The following is a 25,116-nucleotide window of genomic DNA, read 5'->3' on the forward strand; positions in this document are numbered from 1 at the left end:
TTATTAATTTTATTAAAAATTAGAATTTTATTAAAAATTTCTATTTAAATTTAAGTAAGTTAGAATTTTCTATTTATAATTGTTCCTGAAGTCGAAAACGTTCCATTTGTTCCTGAATAGCTTCTTTCAAAAGCGTTTATTATATCACTTTGACTCCTTTTCCATTTATTCTATCATATTTATATTATTCTAATTCTATGTATTTCTTTTTTTTGTTAATAATAATCAATTATTTAATATTTATTATTAATATTTATTATTAAATTATTGATTATTATCAATTTTCATTTACCTATGTCTAAACCTAGAAATGTATTTTTTTTTTCAATTGAAAATTCCAATAATAATAATTCTTATTAGAATTAAAACGAACTGCTTGCTGTGTACCTTAAAATAACCATTCCCTTAAAATAACCATTCCCTCAAGACCTTACTCTTCATTTTCTCTCCCAAAATGATTTCCCGGATTTTCTTATCCTTCCTCTAAATTATTTATTTTCTTCACAATTTAACTTTATTTAATAAAAAGCGTATATTCTCTGCTCTTTCGTTACGTGATGATCAATTGATCATCATAATTTAAAGAATAAATTTACTCTTCATCGTAATGCATTGAATGGAACAAGCGACATGTCGTCGACGGATAATAATCAGGAGTACCCGACGCCGACACCGACGGAAAAGATGACGGTTACGTTATCGACGTCATCACCATCTTCATCGACGTCGAAGCTCCGTAAGATCCTCGGGATCCCTATTCAACGGTCGTGGAGCGAACCTCCGGAGAAATCAGACGTTAGCGGGAGCAGCGGCGATGGCCTCGAGGACGACGACGATGAAGCCGAAGACGAAGTTGATGATTATGATTTCGGTCATTTTGATTACGGAAAGAGCGAATCATTGGAACCAAACATGAGCCGCGACGATGATTCAATAATTCTAGCATCTACTCTCGGATTGAACCGTATTAGAACGAGATAGTCTCTGCTTCCGTCTCCTCTCAGGTGCTCTTCTTCTTCCTCTGCCAGAAAGCCTTCGAATTTTGGAAATGTAGGTGTTAAGCTAGGAAAAGTGCCTAATAAGGAAAAGCTAAGGGCAGGAATTGAATCCTACACTTTTCAACTTCCCAATCTCAACCCCATTTATCAAGGTACCAATAACTTTTTTCTCTATCTCCCTATCTCTATATATAGAATCACGTTTTACCTGTTGGTTTCTTAGGATTGATTTTACTTTCCCTTATAAAAACAAACTCTATTGATTTTACGTATGGTCGAAGAAATCCAAAGTAAAGATGTGTAAGTTGAGAATTTGTGGAAATGAACAAATAAATAATTTCGTTTTCTTGAGTTTTTGTAGGAAAAAAGTCTCAATGGACTCAATCAAAATCACTAAGGCCTTCATCACCACTCAGTACCGCGGTAAATTGATGAGATGTTTTTTTTGGAATGAACTAGACATGTTAGATAGTAGCATGTAGTAATTATAATGCCGAAGAAATATTTTTGTAATGTTGTTTGTATTTGGTGGAGGAATCATGTTGGTTTTGCCGAGAAAATGCAGTCACCACGTTTCCGGGCTATACTGCACGTCACCAGTGGGCGGAGGAAGAAAGCTCCTGATGTGAAAAGTTTCTCTCATGAGCTTAATGAGCAATTCTAACGAGGTGCACTTCAATTAAAAAGGAGCAAGTTACCTCCATAACTATTTTTACTAAGATCTTCGTTTCTCACAATGGCTTCAAAATACACAATTAAAGAGCTTTTTATAGCTTCCGTTAAACTCTACTTAAAATTCTTTCTGGATTTGGATTTATCTCCTTGTTTAGCTATAATATGTTCATAAATGTATATAATGAATCCGATTTTCAGGAGGTTCTGCTTGTAACCAGGATGAAGTTTGACAGATTAAAGGAGGAAGTGAACGCTGATTTGGGTGTTTTTGCTGGAGATTTGGTGGAGAATCTTGAAAAGACATCAGATACTCATCCTGAATGGAAAGTGACTTTAGAGGATTTGCTGGTTGTAGCACAGCGGTGTGCAAAGATGCCGGCTTGTGAGTTCTGGGTCAAATGTGAAGGCATTGTTCAGAATTTAGATGACAGACGGCAGGAGCTATCAATGGGAGTTCCCAAACAATTACATACCCGCCTACTTTTTATTTTAACGAGGTGCACCCGGCTTGTGCAGTTCCATAAAGAGAGTGGTGACGAGGAAAACCACATTCTGGAGCTTCATCAGTTTAGTGATCTTGGAGTTTATCCAGAACAGATGTATGAATATGGACGCCAAGATATCAGTAATCAAGTAAGTGATGGAAAGACAGAGGGTGAGAAACAGATGAAGAAACCACAAGGGAAAGAGAAAAGCAAACAAGAACATGTTGGTCAAAATTTAAGTAGTGCACATGTAACTGCAGAGGTTGACACTGCCAAAAGTGCTGATTCAGCTTCAAGCAGCTATAGGATGTCATCTTGGAAGAAACTCCCATCTGCAGTTGATAGAAATCGTAAAGGAAATTAAACACCAGATTCAAATGCCAAAAGTAGGATGACAAAGCAGAATGAGTGAGAGAGAGAAAAACGTAGAGAGAGAGAAATTGAAAGGAAAGTCAGTTCCTGATGAGTGTTGGTCGGCGTTTATCGACAATCTTAGTAGAAGGGTTTCCCGTCGTATGCTTAGGGAATTATTCTTAGTCCATGGTCTTGTTATGAGAGTTTTTATTCCCAGCCAAATTAGAAATCCAAAATACAGATTTTCCACCTTTGCTTTTGTTCATTTTAAGAGGGAGGAAGATCTGAAGAGGGTTGTTGATGAGTTTAACGGGGTTGTGATTGATGGAAGGAAGATCTCAGTTAGTCCTGCCAGATTTAAGGATGAACGTTCAAGGTCAAGGGTGGTGCTTTCTTCTTCAAACAAGGCTGCTGGTCAGATTAATGCAGAATCTTCAAAATCAAGAGAAAGAGAAAACATTAATAGAAGCAGAAGGGACGACAGAACTTATAGGGATGCTCTGTTGTCTAATGGGAATAGAAGGGGGAACAATGATCTATTGTCTGAGGATATCCAGAGGAGGAATGTCAAGAAAAATATATTTGAGATGCATATTCCATCAGAAAGTGCCAACTGGGTGAAGAGGTCGTTAACAGGGATTATCAAATACTCTTTTCAAGTTGAGTTCATTCGGAATGCTTTATTAAAAGAAGGCTATGATGTTCAAATTGCTAGATGGGGCTATGTCTGGAATTCTTATGTGATAGTTCTTAAATCTCATGAAGAGATGCTGGAGTTATGGAGCAACAAGGAAGAGGTTTTAAAACAGTGGTTTGAGCGAGTGGAACCTTTACTGAATGAAACTGGGGTCCCAATGGCCTTTTGCATGGCAGAATTAAAAAGGGTTCCTTTGTTATGCTGGAATGAATCCTTCTTCGAGAAGTTGGCTGGTAGATGGTGCAGTGTGGTAGATATTCATGATAGTACAAGAGAGAAGACCTCACAATGGCTAGAATTTTATTGAAGGTGGAAAGTCCCTTTGATGTTCCAGATGTGATTACTCTTGGATTGTATGGAAGATCATTCAAAGTAAGTATCAAGATTGGATCAGCTAGTGAGTATTCAAGTTCGTTTTTCAGTAATTTTCCGGTGGAGGATTCCGGTGAGATATTTTTTGAAGAGAGTATGTCTGAGAAGGATGAAGACAGATTGTTGTCAGATCATGGGGAAGGTGAGACTTGCGCAGCAGGGAAAAATCGTTTGTCAGTTGACAATTGGATTGACCAGGGAGTGTTTCGTGTTTCTGGAGGAGCTAGTGAGGATAGACAGCTAGCAAGACTTTCCTTAGATAGGAAAGATATTAAATGTGGTCTGTCAGAAAGTCAGACTGTTGGGAATTTTAAAGTTGGTGAGTATGCAGGTTTGGGGATTAGAAGTCAAAATTATTCGGCTGATGGATCTCAGGCCCATTCTGAAGACTCTGGGCAGTCTGGGTCAAAAGACTTTTCGGGTTTCATTTCTGGGCCAGCATTTACAATTAATAAGTTTGGGGAATTGGTTGAAAACCTTCATTTATCAGGAAAAAATAGGGAAGTGTCTAATGTATTGGAGACGAGCCCAATTGTAGAGAAGCCAGTTAGTGTAGAAATAGAGCCCGAAGAAGAAAACTTAAGACCGGTGGAACTGGTTTCAACTAATTTAGGATTCAACTCAAGGGGGAGGTAGTTACATCGATCTAGAAGAAAGTTCACAACAGAGAGTAATGTGCTGGAAACTAGAAGTTTGAGCAGTTGCAAAAGGGTATACAGCAGGTCGAGGGAAAGAAGATATTGGTATGAGGATTTGTTGAACATCTCGTCTGAAACAGGGGGTACCATAGTTAAGCAGAGGGAGCTAGATGTTGATTCGAGTACTAAAAATCAGCTTTGTTTATCAGCAGAGCACATTGCTGATAGGAGTCTTATTCCTCGTCTTGATAATGGATCTGGGGGTGGGAGCGTAGAGAGGGAGATTGAAGGTTACTTTTCAGAAGGTGAATGCTTAAGGTCCAAATCTGGTTTGTTGATTAAAAGGAAGAGAAGAACTAAAAGGATCCTGTATCGAGAAGCCCTTGACCAGGTGAGCATTGATACAGCATCCTCCTCAGCTTTTTCGATTCTATTGAAAGAAGCGGTAGAAACTTGAGAGGTTAGCAAGCTTTTGGGTGTGTCTTTTAAGGAAGGGAAAGAAGCCTTTTTGGAAAAAATCATAGATTTAGAGAAAGGCGTGAATGGGGTTAATAAAGGTTTGGTTGATTGAGGGTTATGTCTATACCTATTTCCTTTTATGAAGATGACAAAGTTAGTAATATGTTCATGGAATGTTAGGGGCTTGGGGAAAAACGAAAAAAAGAGGGTTGTTCAGAATTTAGTCACCAGCTTTAATCCTACTTTTCTTTGGCTGCAAGAAACTAAGACTGTGAAATTTAGAAGGTCTTTTTTAGGAGAAGTGGAATTAATAAGCTGAAAGGAGTTTTGGAATCTCCTTCAGTTGGATCAGCGGGGGGACCTGTTGTGTTGTTGGGATGACAGTGTTTTTGAGATGGAGAGTCAGTTTATTAGCAGAATATTTATAGCTACTTTTGGTAAATTTCGGAATAATAATTCCAGGTGTGGTTTCATCAATGTTTACGGTCCAGCAGTGGAGGAGGAGAAATCTGGTTTTTTTGAAGAATTAAGCAGTTTTCTTAGTGGACAGAATTATCCCGTTTGTGTGGGAGGGGATTTCAATGTCTATTTACAAGAAGATGAGAAAATGGGAAGGGGTCAAAGTAGGAGTTCAATGGAGATCTTTAATGAGTTCATTCTTCATACGGGCTTAATTGATCTCCCTATGAATGGGGGTAGGTTCACTTGGTGTAATAACCAAGAGAATCCCACTTTTGTAAGATTGGACCGTTTTTTGGTTGATTGTCACTTTCTAGAGTTGTTTCCGGGCATTTTGCAGTCTCTTCTACCAAGTTCTTTGTCAGATCATAATGCTATAGTTTTGGAGAATAAAGGAGTGGAATGGGGTAGAAAACCGTTTAGATTATTCAATTATTTGATGGATGAGGAGGGTTTTGAGGATCTGATTGTTTCTTCTATTCAGAGTGGTAAGGATAGTCAGAAGAAGGCAGGCGTTTTTAGTCTGATGAGGAACACCAAACATGCAATTAAGAAGTGGTCTGGAAACAGAGATAAGTATCCAGGAGCTTTGATTTCTGAGTTAGAGAAGAAAATTTCGTTGATAGAGAATGATATTCAACAGAAGCAAGGTGTTGTCGACAGTGAGGTATTAACAGAGTTGAAAAATTTTAGAGCAGAATTGTGGAAGCTTCATAAGATTCAGAAGCAGATCTGGTTTCAGTACTCGAGAACTAATTGGATTGAAGATGGGAATCGTAATACTAAATACTTCCATACCTGTGCTACGATTAAGAACAAAAGGAATGCTCTACTTGCTCTAAATTTCAAAGGGAAACAGTTGAAGATCCAACTGCAATTAAGGCCATAGTTAAAGAGTATTTTTTTTAAGATCTATAATGAACGAACTACGTTAGAAATTGATGATTTGAAACTGGATTTTTCCAGAATTTATTTGGAGCAGAATCAGTTCTTAGAGCAGGAGTTTTATGAGGAGGAAGTTTGGGATGTTGTGAAGTCTTGTAGTAGTAACAAAGCTCCGGGTCCTGATGGCTTTAATCTGGGATTTTCAAGAGGTTTTGGCAGGTCCTTAAGGTAGATATTATGAAATTCTTTCATAATTTTTACTTGGGGAAGGCATGAGAATATGGAGTAAATCACACATTCATCACTCTTATTCCAAAGATTTCAAACATTGGTGGTCTGGATGATTTTAGACCTATAAGCTTAGTTGGTGGATTGTATAAGATACTCTCTAAATGTCTGTCAAGAAGACTTAGGAGCTGCATTTCAGATTTGATCAGTCCAAGTCAATTCGCTTTTATCCCCGGTCGGCAAATCCTGGACTGTTCTCTTATAGCCAATAAAGGGATTGACTTTTGGAGGAAGAATGGTTTAAAAGGTTGTGTTTTTAAGGCTGATTTCAAGAAGGCATATGATACTCTTGGCTGGCCTATTTTGTTTAGAATAATGAAGGAAATGGGCTTTGGTTCTAGATGGATAGGTTGAATTTCGAAATGTATCACATCCGCAACTGTTTCAGTTTTGGTGAACGGGGTTCCTACTGAGGAAATTCCAATGGCGAAGGGTCTTCGGCAGGGCTGTTCCTTGTCTCCATTGGTGTTCAATATAGTTGTGGAACTCTTGAATTTATTAATACTTAAGGCTGTTTCAGGAGGGCTTTTTTCGGGTTTGGTCATTAGAAAAGAGGAGAGGAATTTTAATTTAACTCATCTGCAATTTGTTGACGACCTTATTATGTTCTGTGGTGCGTCGAAAAAACAGATCTTGAATGTAAAATGGGTGCTTCGAGTGTTTGAGATTATTTCTGGTCTTCAGCTGAACTTGAAGAAGTGTAAATTATTTGGGGTGAACTTAAAGAAAGAGGAAATTAAGGATTGGGCAGCTATGATTGGATGTTCAGTGGGTTCTTTTCCCTCAGAATATTTGGGACTCCCTCTAGGTTTACATAGGAACTCCAACATTCTATGGGATCCAGTGGTTCAAAGCTTTAATAAGAGGTTAGCGGGCTGGAAATACTTCTCTCTGTCACTGGCAGGCAAGCTAGTTCTAATTAAATCAGTCCTAAGCTCACTCCCTATATACTTTTTGTCAATGTTCAAGGTTCCAGCTTTAGTTTACAAGACTCTAAATTCTATTATGTCAAATTTTTTATGGGGTGGTGGAGATGGGAACAAGAAGATCCATTGGGTAAGCTGGTCCGACGTTTGTAAACCAAAAATTGAAGGAGGCTTGGGGGTTCCTAATTTAAATGTGGTGAATAGGGCACTTTTGGAAAAGTGGGCTTGGAGGTTTGCTATTGAGAGGAAGGCAGTTTGGAGGGAAATGCTCTGCATCAAATATAAATTGGACCCTTCATTGATGCAGTTCGACAGTAAAGTTTCTCCTAAATTTTCTTGGATGTGGAGAGCTATGGTGAGTAATCATTATAAAGCTGATTCGTTGGGTTGTAGTATCAGAGGCAAATATAGCTATAAAATTGACAATGGGAGGAACATTCGGTTTTGGAAAGACAATTGGGCAATGGATCATCCTTTGATGGTATTGTTCGCTAGACTATTCTCTATTGCAGTGAACAAAACAGGAAGATTATTTCAGTTTGGGGAGTTCAGTTCAGGGGGCTGGCTTTGGAACGTTCAGCTGAGAAGAGAGTTGAATGACTGGGAATTTGAGCAATGGGCAAATTTGATGGTTGTTATCTCTGATTTTTCTATTTCTGCTGATGCTGCTGATGGATTGTTTTGGAAGGGGACTGGAGAAGGGGTTTTCACTGTGAAATCATGTGTCAATCTATCTTATTCGGGTTCTCCCGATTCAGAGGAAGCTAAATTTTGGAAGTTTATTGTTTGGAGGGGTCTGTTGCCTCCAAGAGTAGAGACTTTTCTTTGGCAAGTTATCTTAAAGAAGTTGGCAGTGAAGGCAACTCTGGTTAAGAGAGGTGTTCAGGACATAAATGATACTTTGTGTTCTTTTTGTAATCTAGAAGAAGAGTCTTCATCGCATTTATTTGTTCCTGTTCGGTTGTTTGGCCAATTTGGATGAAATTCTTGGGCTATTGGAATTTTCAGTCTGTTTTTCATGCAGATGCTAAAAGATTCCTATTGGCTTGGAATGACTTGAAGACCAACTCTCTTATCTGGTCATTTATCCCTGGAGCTGTTTTATGGACAATTTGAAAGACCAGGAATTTTATAGTGTTTGAAGGAGGGAAGCTTGATCGAGCAGAAATTTTCTTTCTAGCAAGGTGCAGGCTTGCTTCATGGTTTCTAGCTAAGGAAACTCAAATTACTATTTCCAAGGATGATCTTATTGCTGACCCTTCCTTAGTGGATTCCTACTCGTCCCATTCTAATCGGTTTTATTAAACTTAATGTGGATGCGGCTACTTCGAGTGATTGGAAGAGGAGTGGTTTAGATGGTATTTTGAAAGACATGTCTGGTTCAATTCTTGGCTCCTTCAAAGAGCCTGCTGGTCCGGGGCCCCCAACTTTAATGGAATTGAAGGCTATCCTAAAGGGTTTAGATTTTTATGAATCTATTCGCCATAGGTTTAAAGATAGATTGATTATTGAGAGTGATAGTAAGGTGGCAATTGGCTGGGTTAAGGATGTGGTTTCTTGTCCTGTTGTTTATGTTCAAATTGTTAAAGACATTATTCAAAAGCTTAGTGTTTATGAAGGTTTTATTAGTTGGGTTAGTAGGACAGCCAATATAGAGGCGGATGTCCTAGGTAAGGCTGGTATTGGTTGAATTATGTTCTGTTAAGGGCTGTTTCTTTCTGGTTTTGTATCTCTTGAGGGAGATTAGTTTGTATTACTTTGTTATATTTGAGGTTAATGAAATCCTAGGGCACTCTTTTCCTCCTTTTGCGGATTAATGAACTATTTTTAAGTTCCGTTAATCACGAAGGGGATTTTATCGAGGCCTATTATTCCTATAAAAAAATGCCAAAAGTAGAGAAGAACAATCTCACGCTAAAGATGAGACTCCAACTCCTAGAACTGAACCTCTAGAAACTCCATCATGCCATCCTCAATCTTCCAAAGCACCAAAAACTTCTTGGCCATTCTGGGGTGATCATCAAAGTGTAACATATGAAAATTCAATGATTTGCCGAAAAAAAATGTGAGGTTGAAATACCAGTTGTACATGTGGAAGAGCACTCTCGAATGTACCATAGCTGATGATGTAACTTGAAAGGCTTAATTGTGAATGAACGTCTTGAAAGAGTTGCTGAAACCCTTGACAAAATTCTTGATTCATGAACACCAAAAAGCACACCCAAAAGTATAGACATTCCACGTTAAAGTATGAGGCTACAAGTTTTACAGTACATGAAGATATTGATGACTTTTCACCAAAACATAGCAATCATTCACGTCAATACTCTGACATGCTTGATTGTGTGCCTGATGTTGATAATGCATTTCTTATGGAGGATCTGAATGTTCTGCATGATGCATCATGTGAAAACATATAATCTAACCAACTCGATCTATGCACAAAGGCTTCATCAGGAGGAAGCTTGACACCACGATCACCATTGTTAACTCCAAGAACTACCAGATTGAATTGCTGTTGAGTGGACGGAAAAGAATAGCGAGCTTGAGAATCACCAAACGGATATTTTCATAAGTTATATTTCTATGTTTAACCTTGTCTTCAATCAATTCTCTTTAAATACTATTCAGACACCCTTACTGAGTTTGTTTACAGCATGGTCCCTGTTGTTACATACTTTCTTAACGTGGATTTATTACATCCAGTGTGATTCTCATAAATGCAGTAGTCTGATTTGCTGTATTATTATTATTTATTTGCGGTTGGGAAATGTTGGGATTTTCTGTTTGCCTTCTGCAATGACTACATTGTAGTTTTATTTCCTTCAAACTATCTAGTGTCTGTGGTATTCTGTTTTGCATTAGTAAGCATCTCGAACTTAAGACATCCACAGTTACTATCATGTGATTTCTAACAGATCTTATCACCGTCAGTTCAATTGATTGAGAGTTCAAGATGCATACTCTGGTTTGATTTTAGAGTTTTGTCTTAAATTTGCAGATACAAAAGCTGCTGGATATTGCTCTGCTGTTGGAAATGCAAATGATTGCGATTACAATACATTGGAGTTTATGCTTTGAACGCCTGGATGAACTAAAATATGCCATCCAAGATGGGAAGGCAGATGCCCTTGTTGTAGAAACTTTTGGGAGACGTATAGAAAAGCTATTGCAGTAAGTATCCTGTCCCAAAATTTATAGTCACACTGCTTTTCCAGTTTGTTAATAGGTTCTATAGTTAAATTAATTGGCAAATCTAAATATGGATTTTAGCCTATGTTTCCATCATCATTCATTTACTTAATAACTTTATATTGGCTGGTCTTTATGGTATATTCATCCATACCTTCTCATATATATCCTTTCTTTTTCTATTTATAGGGAAAAAATATGTGCAACTTTGTGGGTAGATAGAGGATGAAAAAGTCGACACTCATCGAATAATTGCCTGATGAGATAGCTCAGTAGTGATGATATACAATTCGTAGTCTACGTGCAAGTCGATCAATCCATGCACTAAGGATTGAACATTATAGAATATTTGAAAAATAAAGCCAATCAGAGGGGAGCATTTGGGCGAGTTTTCCTTGCTAGGAAAAGAGCAACTGGAGACTTATTTGCTATAAAGGTAGGTGTATATATAACCAGAAAATGGTGACACTTACCATCACATTTTACCTGTTAATGTTTTGTCGTAAATGTTATTTCTACTTCTACAGGTTTTGAAGAAGGCAGACTGATTCGAAAAAATGCGTTGAAAGTATTTTAGCTGAGCATAACATCCTAATATCTGTCTGCAATCCTTTTGTGTTGAGGCTCAACATTATAATAGTTTAGGGAATGCAATCTGTTGCAACTGCTGACTGGGTCTGTGGGTATTATTCTTTTTGAGCTACTTGTAGGCCTTCCTCCATTCAATGCTGAAACCCCACAGGTAGGTCACACAAACGATTTTGGATGATAGTTATGTATGTATGTAGGCGTGTATGAATTTGTTTTTCCCTTTCGATCAGATCATTAATTTAGGAGGTGTTGAAAATTGTACATGTAGTTTGAGCCAATGTTTGTCTGGTTCACAATATTAACATTACGACGGATCATTCTATCTTAATTCTTTGCTCATTACTCTGTAAGTACCAATTAATTTATATAACATGAACGCGTGATTTAACTAGGATTATATGCGAACTTTGAAGCCAAGATACATATATGGACATGGTATGGGATAAAAAATAATTGGTGTGGAAACCGATAAGACACATTTTACACTAAGCCAAAATTTCAGAAGGAAAATAGTGAAAAGGAATTCTGAAGCCATCCTACCACCGCCTCACTTGTTTTTTATTTATTTATTTCATTGTCATAGGCTCTAAATCTAACTTAATTTTATGTCTCATAAAGATTGTAGTACAGGATGCTAAAAATATTTTTAGCAAACAATTTGTTGATCCGTCGAGTAAGTACCGGCAGACTCTAGATGGGATATCCCATATTCACTTCACACATGGATAAGCAATAACGATAGAAAACATATGGTCAAAATTCATTGTAGAACATTCATTCCTGCAGTATTTTTGGTGTTCATATAATACTCATTAATGATCATGACAAGTAGTGCACTAGTAAATAACCTTCAAAGCATAAGCATCTGACAAAAAGCATGACCATAAACCGAATGAAGTCCCTATAACCCTCCCTAGTTGGTAATTAGAAACGTCTGTTGAATGTATTATGACTGAATCCATCAGAACGATAAAGATAATGTTCTATCCTTGTATGAAAGAATTAATTAATCATGAAAAATAGTCAATGGCATCCATAAGAAAAATATTGAACCTGAGGTTATAGTATTGACTGTATACAGAGTCCATGTCATCTCTTTTGTGAGATGAGGACTTGTAGGCTTTGCTCCCTTTCAGACTGTTAACAGAAAATCCAGTTCAAGGTTAGGAGCCACGGGAGCCAGTGAGGTAATTTGCCTAGAGCCCTTGGCAGGGACTTCTTTACACGTTAAAATGATGTTAACAGTAATCGAATATTTGGATAGGTGAAGCAACATGCTTTCTTCATGGATATTAATTGAAGTACACTTGCAAGACAAAAGGTCTTTAATGCCATTTTTCTTTAAAACAAATTCATTTGAAGAATAAATAAAGAGGATTAGGGATTAAAATATTTGTAGAACTTAGTGAGATTTCCTTACTGGGATGCAGGCTATGTTTATTCCATCAACTGAAGCACATGACACTAGTTACTTTATGAGCCGGTACACAGAAGATGGACAAGCTCATGGAAGTAGTGATCTCGATGACTTGACTGATACCTGCAGCAGCGGGTCACTCAGCAACATGCAAGATGAAGATGTATGTGAAAATTTTAACATTCTTTTTATTTTTTTCTGTTTATAATGGATGATACTTCGATGATGCCTCTGCTACACAGCAATTTAAGGAGGCAACTTCTTAGTTCTATATATTTGAAAAGTTTGTAGGACTTCATTTGAATGAAGTTATTGCATAGACCACTTTTAGATGAAGAAACAGGCTCCATCTATAAACATCAACAAGGACTAGATAACGGTATCTCTAGAGAGGAGAATGAATAATTCTTTAAAGAGTCATGATCATGATTCCCATATACATCTTAAGATTGCGCAGATATGATTTTATTTGAACTGGTCAAATACGGACCATTGCTGTTCTGAGATTTCTTATGCCTATGAACCAGGGAGATGAATGTGGCAGTTTGACGGATTTCAGTGCTCCTGCCCTTGCAGTAAAGTATCATTTAGTAATTTCTCGTATAAGGTTAGAATGGCCACCACTACTCACTCTACCGTTTCCTGTATAAATTGTCAGATGGATTTGAATTAATTATTAACTACTTTTAATCGTCAATTTTTATCATATTGGTGCAAGTGGGAATCTAAATTATCCCCAGGCATTGGGGGAAATAGTTGTTTTTTGTGGGAAAGATGATAAATTACTAATATCTCTGTTTAAACGCCATTTGCGCCTTTATTACAATGTTGCAGTAATATTGTAGAATTTACTGGAGTTCTTTTTTAACAGAATTTGTCTCAGTTGGCTTCCATCAATTATGATCTGGTTGTAAAGAACGCCAAGGAATCAGCAGAAGCCCCCAAACCCTCTGAGCCATGACCGGTTTAGCAAATGTGTATTGCAATCCCATATTTGTTCATCTGCTCTCTCATGTGTAAGTTTCATCTCTGATGCAATCTTCTTTCATCTACGATCCCTTGATGAACAAAATTTCTTTTCCCTGAGAAGTTCAGGACGACACTCATTTGGCTCAACACGGCTCCAGCCGAAAGCGTAGCAGTTGATTTTTCCCGACGACAATTATATGCTGATATTTGCTACAAGGGTGCATTGTAATCAGACTATACAAATGAAACTGCAGAAGCCAGTGTCAGCCTTCACATCCGATCCTGCCGTCCCGTTTGGCATCCTTCAGCTCCCCACACCACATGCCAATACCCCCATCATCTTACTTTTAGTTTCCTTAAACGTCGTGGCCTTTTTCTTGTATAGTTTATGCTTTTTTCATTAGATTATTAATGAAATATAATAAGCTTATGCTGCTGTATTTCATTGTTATCTGCATTAGAGGCCAAGCAGCGAAGATTTGTTCAGAGTAGCAATCATCGCTCAATTTGCATACTTTTGGAAGTGAAGCAGCACTAAGCAAGTAAGCATTTCATTACTTGTTTAAGTAGGGATAACAATTTTATTCGGACCCAACTGGTCCTAATCCGACCTGATCGGGATAGTTTTTATTTTAAAAATTTGGGTTTAAGTCAAGACGGGTTGAAATTTTTAGGATGTGATGGGGTGAAGTGGAGTTCATGATTAGGGTGAAAAATCTTACCCTACCCTACATGATATTATAATTTTCCTTTATACATCTAGGAACAATTGCAATAATATCTTTTAATTTCATTTTCTTCGGTTAGGTTATTTTACCTAATAAAAATGATTATATGTATAATTTTTAGATCGGTTGAGTCGGGTGCGAATTTTAGACTAAAAAATCGGATTTTGAGTCGGGTGAACTCTCCTTAATCAAGGTTAGGTGCAGGTGAGGGATTAATTTTTGGGTCGGATTCAAATGAGCTAAAAATCCGATCCCACCCTATAACCTCCTTAGTTTTAAGGGACATATGAATAACAACCAATTAAATTCAGCATTCCACTTAGCCTAGGCTTTTAGAAAAACTTTATCAATCTTGACACTATAAAATGTTGGAAAACTTTTGAGAATCTAAAGGAAAATACATAAGCAATCCAGAAAAGTAATTAATCGAGCTTTAAAAACAGCTTTGGGGGTAGAATCAATGTGATAATTTCGTTTAGATGGGTCTGATCGTTGATTTGAGTTAATAATTTTAAAAATACTTTTTGTATTGATGTTTGCAACATGCGCATGTTAGTTCAGTGTGATAAGGCATTTTGTTTAGATTTAGAGTCTCTTGAAATTCGATGGGACTTTTTTGGACCTTCAATCTTCAATATTCCCTTTTGTTTATGTTTACGCTTTTTCTTTTATTTTGAGAATGTAGCAGCAAAATTTAGGTTAAGGAAAGATACAATCAAAATGTTAAGAAAATTATAATATTTTCGGTTGACAATTGGAAATATTACATTTTCGATTTCAATCAGAAATTTAAAAAATCAACATTTTAAGTTGCGTAAATGTTAAAAACTAACATTTTAGATTGCGTTCACCGAAAATATTAAGATTTTTTAATATTCGATTGCGCATTTAGTTTTAAGGGACATATGAATAACACCAATTAAAATTCAGCATTCCACTTAGCCTAGGCTTTTAGAAAAACTTTATCAATCATTGACACTATAAAATGTTGGAAAACTTTTGAGAATCTAAAGGAAAATACATAAGCAATCCCAGAAAAGTAATTAAGTCGAGCTTTAAAAACAGCTTTGGGGGTAGAATCAATGTGATAATTATCGTTTAGATGGGTCTGATCGATTGATTTGAGTTAATAATTTTAAAAATACTTTTTGTATTGATGTTTGCAACATGCGCAATGTTAGTTCAGTGTGATAAGGCATTTTTGTTTAGATTTAGAGTCTCTTGAAATTCGATGGGAGACTTTTTTGGACATTCAATCTTCAATATTCCCTTTTGTTTATGTTTACGCTTTTTTCTTTTATTTTGAGAATGTAGCAGCAAAATTTAAGGTTAAGGAAAGATACAATCGAAAATGTTAAGAAAAATTATAATATTTTCGGTTGACAATTGAAATATTACATTTTCGATTTCAATCAGAAATGTTAAAAAATCAACATTTTAAGTTGCGTAAATGTTAAAAACTAACATTTTAGATTGCGTTCAACCGAAAATATTAAGATTTTTTAATATTTTCGATTGCGCATTTTATTAACCTTAAATTAGGCCGTCGTACTATATAACTACCCTTTATTTTCCAAATTAGTAAAACGGAGATACTTTTTGGTTTTTAATATAGGTAAAGTCAGCTATGTATTTTTTATTTTATTTTTAGTTTTTGTAATATTTATTCTATCAATAAAATATCCGATTGAATTTTTTGTTATGAGTTAACTAGATATTAGTCAAGTTAAAAATCATCAAATTATTCTTTTCTTATAATGATGCTTAATGGAATGATGCTTTTATATTTTTATATACTTTTTAAATAAAACAATTATCATTCTACATATGAACATTTGTTGATTTATTTATTAAAATATATGTTTACCTAAAATATTATAATTCACCTATAGTTAGTGTGATAAAATCTAATACTTCGAAGAAGGATTAGCCTACCCCTCTATAGTATCTTAGACGAAATCTAGGCAACATATCATTAAAGCATACATCCAACTAGCATTCCTATGTGCCATAGTAGAACTCTTGGGAAATTCAGATAGTTCACCACACAAAATAGATAATCGTCAAACACAGTATCTCAGTTGTCTTTGAAGTTTCCCAAATATCAAACAAAGGTATAAATTGTGGAATCTCACATCATATTCTTTCTTATGCATATCAATCACATACTATTGAATTCTCACTTTTAAGCTTATTATTCAATCTTAAGTGCTATTAGACTCCTTACTCTCAAGTCCTATTTGATAATCAAGGTCTATTAACCAACCTCACTGATGGTATCGATACTTATACACGAATATCAATACTAAGCCTTGTGTATCAATACTCTTCTTGAGTATTGATATCAAAATTAGGTTCAAAATCCAATTAAAACCCCAAGTTATCAATACTTATATACAAGTATTGATACTCACTGTAGGGTATCTGTAACATCCCAAAGCAACGCTAGTGATTAAATTGTAAATTTTGAAAACTTTGTGCTCAATTTTGAAACAAGTTAAAAGTTCAGGGACTTAATTATAGATATTGGATTTAATAGTAAAGTTGGAAGGATGAGAGGGTATACGGTAATTATCTAAGAAGATTTTTATTTTTCCTTATTAAAAGGTGTAAACACGTGGAAGTGGAGAAAAGAAAAAGAAAAAGTCTGGAGATGCAAGCTTCTTCTTCTCCTTCTCTTCCCGTGTCTCCATTGCTAAGGTGAGAATGCTTTCAATTGGTTAATTCTTTCAAGTTTTGAGTCGGTTTTATTTTTGGGATGTTAAATAAGCTTAAGGGAAGCTTAGGGTAGCTTAATACTCAAAGAATTTCAAGTTATGAGAGATTAAGTAAAATGAGTTTTTAAGTGAATTGTTGATTAAGAAGGAATAAATGGATTTTGAAGTAGAATTTGACTTGTCAAGGTCTAATTAAGAAGATAGAAGTAATAAAAATGAATTATAAACATGTTGGAAAATTGTATGATTTTTTATTTCCATATTGAGGATGTGATTTTGAAGATAAAGATGTGTTAAATGTATAAGATAATGTTTGAGTATGTATCTTGGAGTCAAGGGTATTAAGGAGCTAAGTTATGAAGGATTTAAGTTAGAATAAGTGAATTTTTGGGCCTAAAAGTGATTTCTGGGCAATGGGGTATTGGTACCCATTAATCAGGTACCGATACATCAAGAGTAAAATTCGGGAAGACATTCAAAGGTTACCGATACCTTAAGATGGTATCGATACCCCCATGAAACGAGAAATTATCGAATGTAATTTGGGTATCGATACCTAGTAGTGTACCGATACCTCGTTAAGGGATGTACCGATACCCTATAGGGGGTACCGATACCTACCTTAAGTAAGAAATGAAAGTAGCCTTTCCTTTAGTTTAAGAAATGAAGAATTAGAATCATGATACTGGGAATGCTGATAGGTATATAATATAATATGTATGATTGTGTAGATATCTATCGAGAGCAATGTCTGGACAAGTCGACAAGTAATGGTCATCATAAGAGATAAGAGATTGGCATGGACTAGTGAGGTCAGATGAGTGCATATTAGTTAGTATATATGATGAATGAAATAAGACTTGTGACAAATCTATTTTCTATATTAGCATACATGAAATCATAAATATAAGCATGCTATTGATATGAGTATATGTGTGATATATTATTGTATATGTTATATATATGTGAATGGATGTTATTGTTATGTGATTAAGATCAATTATGTGATAATGAATATATGAAGGTGAAGTAAGCTGAATAATGTGGACCTAGGTGACTATGTGTGAAAAAGGGTATAAGCTATGTGATCATTAAGTATGTGAACATATGTATATGAGATAAGCCATATGGATATGAGTTATGTGAGCATAAGTGATATGATTACAAGATCACAGAGATAAGCCATATGATATGAGTGATATGATAAGAAACTATAAGAATGTGTCTATGTGAATATATGTAAACATAATGATGATGCCCATGTTACGTGTCATGAGAGCTAGAGGTATAGTTGGCATGCCAAGAGTCAGGGTTCTACGTGGTCATTCGGACATATATAATTCTGTGGAACATATATGTGGTACTTCGATATACTTATTTGGTCCATTATATTATGTATATGGTTTTTAAGGAGTGGTCATTCGGACAAATATTCAGTGCCCCTAGTGGGAATTTATTCGAGCTGTGGTGACAACATAATGCACAACCTTAATGAACTCACATATCTCTCCAAAGTGTACATGGGCCAATAAGAGATAATATAAATAAACTTAATATGATTGTTATATGTGATTGAGCAATTGGATACGAGTGTATGTTTCATTTATTGCATATGTTATAGTTTCTATGCGAAATATGTTGGTATGATATATTTGAATATAAAAGAATAAAATGAACTTATATGATATGTTACAAGTATTATATGAGAGATGATGTGAACTCTATAAGTATAGGTATATGTAATAAGTGTGGACTATGGGGTTATATAAATAAATAATTATGATCGTATGGTGAGAAAATACTTTGTAGTGAACTAGTATAATGGAACTATATTAGGAAATGAGAATTGAGGTAAAATAATTGATAATAATAGTACATCGAATAGGAAATATGTACAAAAATTAAGTTGTATAGGAAATTCTATATGTTTCAATAAAACGATGATCTAAAACTTGTTTAATTCTTAGGTGATATAAAACACAAAGATCTAGGAATGAAGTCATATAGATATCATAGGAATTAAATTATGATACGTTATGATATATGTTTATGTGACAAATTATGTGAAAATGAACTAATAGAATATAAAGAACTAGTACACAATAATAGGATATAAATATGTAACAAGAGTCTATGGGTTATATGATAAAGAGAAGCATATGGAATAAGAGATAAGATAGATGACTATTGTAGATTATATGATTAAGAATTATGAAAAGGAATGATTCAAAGGATAACAGAGAATGTGATATAAGATAATGATTAAATGAACATGAAACAATATACAATACTATATGATATGATGATATATGTGTATGTATATATTTGTTACATGAATTGTATATAAGGTTTTATGATTGATAGTATGAAGCATGCATTCATTGTTAAGAATTATAGTTACCTTATACGTTTTATATGCCTCACTAAGTCATAGACTTAGCGTGTGAGTGTTTCGCATGTAGGTTCTGGAAAGCGAGAAGATAAGCAAAGATGAGCAAGAGTCAGATTCTCCTTTCCACAGATCAGATTAGAATTGTAGTTGAGTATATGTATATGGTTATATAGAGTGTAGTTGGCATGTAGTCCAAAAATTTAAATTGTATAAGCTCTTAATGTTTTGTAAAACCAATTGATTTTAACAAATTAAAAGTAATCATTTTCTTGAATTAGGAATTTAACTTTTAGTCATTTTGTAAGAAAAAAATATGTTGAAGTCAATGTGACACCATGGACTCGGATCCGGGTCGGATACATGTTGGGGGTGTTACAATATTTATATCTCATGAGTATCAGTGCCAAATCTAGCCTCAATACTTGAATATTACCTTTGTTTTGAAACCATAGATTGGAAATCGAAACTGAATGAACAATATCATAAATATGAACACCATATCGATACTTCCCTTTAAAAAGCCCAGACTTTTGCATAATATAACTAGTACAAATACTCATTCATCTAACTGTATCTAAACATTACCAACATAGAGTAATAAATATGTGTAGACACCTGTTTTGTCTGGGTCAACCAAAATATATTATATTTATTTCTATATTTATTATATTTATTTTGTTTACATTATTTTGCAACCATTACAAGCCCAACCCCAACTGAGAGCCCAAAATCAGATTACTTCAGCCCACCCTACCTGACTAGCCCAACATATACAAACCAGTTCAAGCCCAAACTGATCCATTTAGCAGATCCAACCCAATTAGAGCCCCAACACTCAACCCGACCCAAGACCCAAATAGTTGACCGATTAGAGATCCGATCTGACTCAAACCCTAAAATACATTAGGTTTTAGTAGGTTCCATGTGCTACTTTGGATTCCACTGTTGGATTAAATTCGATTCAATGTCCAAGATGACCTAGTTTAGGTTTTTTTTTCACTAGCTCAGCAGCAGCCGTCGACTCCTCAGTTCCCAGCGTCGTTCAAGCATGACTTCCTTCACCGCATGAGCGCCATTGAGCCATCGAGCTACTACCAAATATGTCATATAGCCTTCCCATCCATCAATAGTGATATGTACCAAATCAATTAGCAAAATCAGAGAAATCAGGAAAAAAATAAAATGACAATGTAATCCTAAGCAATCGGGGTTGTCATCAAGCCTAAGCATAGGGAAATCTTCCCTATCATATCCATCAGCCACCAATCACATGCAAGATAAAACAAAAGATAGAGGATATTAAGAGATTCAGAGGGGATTTGAGAGAAGAGATAGAGAGAACAGAGAAGATATTGGGGAGAAAAAAGAAAACCGAAGACAAAAAAGGAAAAAACTAAGAGGGAAACAGTTCGAATCAACAAAAATATCAAGGAAAATAAAGGAATGAAAAGAGAATCTCACCGTGGGTTCGAAACTAGGGGAAAGCCAAAATCGCCAGAGCCGTTTGTCGAGAGGTAAATTATAGATCTAGGGTCCTAGAGGGGTTTTTAGGCTGAATGGAGTTGAGAATCAAAGAGAGGGGTCGAGACATTTGGGGTGGTGGCATCTCTCTGGCCGTCGTGTGTCGCCGTGAGCTCCACCGGCGGTGGCGTTCCCTCTTCTCTGTTGAGGGAGTTCTCTCTCTCTCTCTCTCTTGTTTATGAGGCAAAGGAGAATAAGGGGAGTTGGTGAGAAAGGGCCTCAGTTTGGGTTTAAATACCTAAACCAAAACGACACAGTTTGCCCTTACTTTCGTGCTTTCATGATTTTTGGGCATATTACAGCTTTAGGCCCTTCAGTTTTGTAATCTATTATTTCGCCATGAATGAAATGGATTATATGTTTGATCCTTTTATTTTGCTTACTTTCTATTTTAGCCACTGTGTTGTCATAATATTTGTTTGGGTTTATTTACATGTTTGTTCCTCACTAAATATTGTTGCTTCTAATTTGGCCATATTATTTACGCGTGTTATTTGGTCACTGTAAATTATATTTTTAGTTATTTCAATTTTAGCATGTAATTTTGGATATTTTATTTTAGTCCTTATTTTTAGTTATGGGTTATTTCATTTCGAGTGCCTGTATTATTTAACATTTGTGATATGGGTTCTACTTTATTTGTAATTATTGTTTAGCCTTTCAGTTTCTGTTATTTCATTTGGTCCGTAATATTATTTTGGGTGATGTGCATTTTTAGTACATACTGTTTAATATTTTGTTCTTGGCTCTAGATATTTTTATTTGTTGTTCAGTCCTTTAAGTTTATGTTTTCTCCATTTGGTCCTTGTAAGTTCAAATACTTATTTTTGCTCATTATATTACGGATTGTAATATTTATTTGTTTTCATTTCAGTCCTTTATGTATATGCATGTTTCCTATTTATGTATTACTATGTATAACATTTAATAAATATTATTTTTATGTTGTAAATATTTTTATTTTTCAATTATAATTGTGTTTTTTACCTTATTTCCTTATCTTGATATGTTATTTGAATATTCAATAACCCGTAGTTATAGAACGGGAGTGGAAAGTATCACTTGATCGAAGTGGTACAATCCGATACGATGTTCAAACGAAATGAGACTTGAAATAAATATAGTTTATTTTACTAATTGAATCTTGTTATTCAAATAATTCAATGTGTTTATGTGGTATTTTATTTTATGCAAATATCGATTTTCAATTATATTCGATTCGTGTTTTATCGAAGAGGAAATATTCTTTACGGATAAGAAATAGTCAAATAGCTTTCCCGACAGAGGACTGCTAATCTCGAGATTTCTTTTCAAGTTAAAGATTTTTCTCGAATTAATCAATTTGAAACAAATTAATTAAATTTCAATAAATGGATAATAATTTAATTTTATTTTCGATTCATGATTTCCACAATTTACAACAACGTGTAAGCAACACAATACCAATTTTGGGCGCTGTGGGGGTGTTAATCATTCCCCACGCGTAACCGACTCTCGAACTCATTTTCATCGAATCTTTGTAAACACATACCAGCTTTTTGTCTTAAAAAACGACTTTTCTTAAAATTGTTTTTAAAAGACGTTTTTAAGTATACAACCTACCTAATCCAAAGGTCGATAGTGACTCATTTTCCATTTTATTCGAATCAATTCCAAATCACCAAATTTTCCAAATTAAATCATAATCATTTTTTAAAATAATATTTAATTGTTTTATGAAAAAATGGTTTTGACAGCTTGACGTCTCCACTGGGGACTTTTTTTAGAAAGTCAGGCTGTAGGTCGCTTACACATTGTCATTGTGGTGGAAATTATGAGTTCGAGTCTATAGTTAGCTTATGATTCATTTATTGAAATTTTTTAATTTCTGTTTTTTTATCGTACTAACACTTTGATTTATATTTCAGCTTTGTCCAGATTTTACAAGTTTTTTCCTTGTTTTTTTCCTTCGAGTCAAAGGTAGTACGCTCCTTCACACACACATACATTTGCAAAAAAAAAGCTATATACACGAGCTTCGATCCAAATTAGTCAGGGTGAATGTTTATTCTCGTAAGAATTTATTCTTCGTATGAGTTTTAGCAAATAACCCATGGATACATATATACCTTCGGGATTTATCTTCGTATGGGTATAAGGCAGTGAATACCCTCGAATTGAACTCGTTCCATTCGAAACCTGCAATAATTGAGGATCGAGGGTTTGACAGCCCAAGGGGGCACTAACATCAAGGACAATTCGAGTTCCTTTTTTCTGTTAGAGCCGAAAATGCATATAGTGAACCGTAGAACGGTCACCTTAGGTATAGACATGTCAACCTCAGTTATTCAGTAGTACCCAAAATTAGGTGAACACAAAGGAGTTTTAACCTTTCCTTTTACTTCAATTTCTGTTGAATAAAAGCATGCAAACAGATACCATGCGGATAGGATTAATTTCTTGAAAAATCATTTTTGGGTAGATAGCATGTTCGGATAGGATATTATTTAATTAAAGCATGTTTGGGTAGATATCATGATGGGGAAGGTGTTATATTCATCTTTGAATAGCATTTTATCTATATCGACTGTGTTATATGTACTAATTAATTTATTTTCTTTTGTTTGTGTACACTAATTTATTTCATTCATCATCATTTTTGCATTGCATTGCATCTTAACATAATGCAAGGGTGTTGATCCGCAAGGGGATATTCGAGAGAAAATTTTCACAAGAAGAGATAAAGTTTTCAATCAAGCAGTCATGTACACCGACATGCACCGAAGGTTAAAAGAAGTTCAGAGAGTACAAGAATGAAGCTTGCTCGAAGATCGTGCAACATTCGAGACTGAATGATGATCCAATGATTTGAGGAATAATCCAGTAGTAGAGTCTTATCTACGATTATTTCATTGCTAGTCATCAAGGACCGATGCACGAACTTCAGCATCGTCGGGGTATCAACCGAGTTAGGTTACAGAGCGTTGAGGGCATCGTTTTCAAGGATGAAGACGAAGCAATGATCCACTTTAGACTCAACATCTAAGCGAAGGCATGTGTAAAATGGAATGTATTATAATGAGAGGCTTTTATCTCTGGTGAAAATTATTCTACGATATTCATCGTGGGATCAATATTTTTGTAGTTGCATTGCGTCTTTGCATTTTGCATTTTGCATCTGCATTTCATTTTAGCATTTTCACATAAACGTGAAATTAATTCATGGAGGATTCGATGAAGTGGTACTAACCACGTGACACCCATGGAAGCAAGATTGAAAATTAAAGAAGAAGCTGAAATCAGTATGATGAAGTTTATTCGGCTGTTGTAGGGTTGAGCCTTTCAGAATGATCTGAGAAAAGTGTCCTCATGACCTGGGGTTTATGATGTTGATGCCATGCGCAATTACCACCTAAGAAGCTCCAGACATTCTGCTAAGAATTATAAGGCACTGAAGCGTAAGATCCAAACCTGGTGGATTCAGGGGCATGTATAATCGAAAAAAGATGGGGTCATTGTATCTACCAATTGCACTAAGATCATTGTTTTTTTTGAACTCATTTTTTTCTTTCTTTAATATGTGCTTAAATATTTTTAATCTTTAATGATTGAATTTATGCTACATTCAAGATTAAATAATTGAAGATTAATATTTAGTTATTTGAATATCGAATGAATCATATGTCTTTTAATTCTTCAAGAATTATAGATTTTTGACATATGACAAGATTAGATATTTCTTATACCATTTAAAACCCAAAATAAAATCTATGATTATTTACCCGAATAATTCAAGGTCATTACCAAGAACCAAAATTTGACATTTCTTTCTTTCAGACCTTGAACATTCTTTTCGACCTTAAACATTGCATTTATCTTTTTGATACACAAAATTCATATACATACCTTTCATTGAGCCAAGAAAGTCGTACCATCGTCTTATTAGACGTAAAATAGACATTTTTTACCAATAAACTTAAGAATTGAGTATAAGTTCACTTGAACATGAATCTTCCTACCAGAATAAACAATGTGGGGCATCTCGCATCAATCCAATTCCGATGACATATGAGCAATTTGTCCCAAGCAGTTGAGAAGAACCTTGTGACTCTAGTTCAATCCAAAACAAGAGAGGCCCCATCTTGACGGCCATGTTAATAACACCATATGCAGTTATCATTGGAGCTCATGGACACCATTGAGAATTGTGGGGCATTGAAGTGCAAGGTCTAAGATCTGATTGATTTAAGGGTATTGAGGTTCAATGTGTGATGGGGCATTCTGATCAGGAGTCGACTGGGGCATCCATCAGGATTTTCGTTGCATTCTCATGCATGTCATCTTGTTTGAACTTGTTTTTCTTCTGTACCTCTT

At 35.2% G+C, this 25,116-nt stretch overlaps 1 pseudogene; it reads left to right on the forward strand.

Annotated features, from left to right (window-relative positions):
* Window positions 1-612: 612 nt before the first annotated feature.
* On the forward strand, window positions 613-13,609 carry LOC120163143 (annotated as a pseudogene).
* The last annotated feature ends 11,507 nt before the right edge of the window (window positions 13,610-25,116 follow it).

This window comes from Hibiscus syriacus, unplaced genomic scaffold (assembly GCF_006381635.1).
Source record: "Hibiscus syriacus cultivar Baekdansim isolate YM2019G1 unplaced genomic scaffold, ASM638163v2 tig00111427_pilon, whole genome shotgun sequence".
In the NCBI taxonomy this organism is placed as follows: Eukaryota; Viridiplantae; Streptophyta; class Magnoliopsida; order Malvales; family Malvaceae; genus Hibiscus; species Hibiscus syriacus.